This window comes from Lipotes vexillifer, unplaced genomic scaffold, assembly GCF_000442215.2.
Source record: "Lipotes vexillifer unplaced genomic scaffold, Lipotes_vexillifer_v1.1 scaffold1350, whole genome shotgun sequence".
Taxonomy (NCBI): Eukaryota; Metazoa; Chordata; class Mammalia; order Artiodactyla; family Lipotidae; genus Lipotes; species Lipotes vexillifer.
The window spans coordinates 335,590-337,857 of NW_006799035.1; positions in this window are offsets into that span (position 1 = coordinate 335,590).

A 2,268-nucleotide genomic window follows, 5' to 3' on the forward strand; every position below is an offset into this window, starting at 1 on the left:
AGGTTGCTTCCATGACCTGGCTATTGTAAACAGTGCTGCGGTGAACATTGGGGTGCATGTGTCTTTTTGAATAATGTTTTTCTCTGGGTATATGCCCAGTAGTGGGACTGCTGGGTCTTATGGTAATTCTATTTTTAGTTTTTTAGGGAACCTCCATACTGTTCTCCACAGTGGCTGTATCAATTTACATTCCCACCAAGAGTGCAAAGGGTTCCCTTTTCTCCACACCCTCTCCAGCATTTGTTGTTTGTAGATTTTCTGAAGATGCTCATTCTAACTGGTGTGAGGTGATACCTCATTGTAGTTTTGATTTGCATTTCTCTAACAATTAGTGATGTTGAGCAGCTTTTCATGTGCTTCTTGACCATCTATATGTCTTTTTTGGAGAAATGTCTATTTAGGTCTTCTGCCCATTTCTTGATTGGGTTGTTTGCTTTTTTAATATTGAGCTGCATGAGCTGTTTATATATTTTCGAGATTAATCCTTTGTCCATTGATTTGTTTGCAAATATTTTCTCCCATTCTGAGGGTTGTCTTTTTGTGTTGTTCGTAGATTCCTTTGCTATGCAAAAGTTTTTAAGTTTCATTAGGTCTCATTTGTTTATTTTTGCTTTTATTTCCATTACTCTAGGAGGTGGATCAAAAAAGATCTTGCTGTGATTTATGTAAAAGAGTGTTCTTCCTATGTTTTCCCTCTAAGAGTTTTATAGTGTCTTGTCTTAAATTTAGGTCTCTAATTCATTTTGAGTTAATTTTTGTGTATGGTGTTAGGGAGTGTTCTAATTTCATTCTTTTACATGGAGCTGTCCAGTTTTCCCAGCACCACTTATTGAAGAGGCTGTCTTTTCTCCATTGTATATCCTTGTCTCTTTTGTCATAGATTAGTTGCCCATAGGTATGTGGGTTTATCTCTGGGCTTTCAATCTTGTTCCATTGATCTATGTTTCTATTTTTGTGCCAGTACCATATTGTCTTGATTACGGTAGCTTTGTAGGATAGCCTGAAGTCAGGCAGTCTGATTCCTCCAGCTCCATTTTTTTCCCTCAAGACTGCTTTGGCTATTCAGGGTCTTTTGTGTCTCCATACAAATTTTAAGATTTTTGTTCTAGTTCCATAAAAAAATGCCATTGGTAATTTGATAGGGATTGCATTGAATACGTAGATTGCTTTGGGTAGTATAGCCATTTCCACAATATTGATTCTTCCAGTCCAAGAACATTGTATATCTCTCCATTTGTTGGTATCATCTTTAAAATCTTTCATCAGTGTCTTATAGTTTTCTGCATACAGGTCTTTTGTCTCCCTAGGTAGGTTTATTCCTAGGTATTTTATTCTTTTTGTTGCAATGGCAAATGGGAGTGTTTCCTTAATTTCACTTTCAGATTTTTCATCATTAGTGTATAGGAATGCAAGAGATTTCTGTGCATTAATTTTGTATCCTACAACTTTATCAAATTCATTAACTAGCTCTAATAGTTTTCTGGTGGCATCTTTAGGATTCTCTATGTATGGTATCATGTCATCTGCAAACAGTGAGAGTTTTACTTCTTTTTTTCCAATTTATATTCCTTTTTCTTCTCTGATTACCATGACTAGGACTTCTAAAACTATGTTGAATAATAGTGGTGAGAGTGGACATCCTTGTCTTGTTCCTGATCTTAGTGGAAATGCTTTCAGTTTTTCACCATTGAGAATGATGTTTACTGTGAGTTTGTCATATATAGCCTTTATTATGTTGAGGTAGGTTCCCTCTATGCTTACTTTCTGGAGAGTTTTATCATAAATCGGTGTTGAATTTTGTCAAAAGCTTTTTCTCCAACTCTTGAGATGATCATATGGTTTTTATTCTTCAATTTGTTAATATGGTGTATCACATTGATTGATTTGCATATATTGAAGAATCATTGTATCCCTGGGATAAATCTCACTTGATCATGTTGTATGATCCTTTTAATGCATCGTTGGATTCTGTTTGCCAGTATTTTGTTGAGGATTTTTACATCTATATTCATCAGTGATATTGGTCTGTAATTTTCTTTTTTTGTAGTATCTTTGTCTGTTTTTGGTATCTGGGTGATGCTGGCCTCATAGAATGAGTTTGGGAGTGTTCCTTCCTCTGCAATTTTTTGGAAGAGTTTGAGAAGGGTAGATGTTAGCTCTTCTCTAAATGTTAGATAGAATTCACCTGTGAAGCTATCTGGTCCTGGACTTTTGTTTGTTGGCAGATTTTTAATCACAGTTTCAATTTCATTACTTGTGATTAGTCTG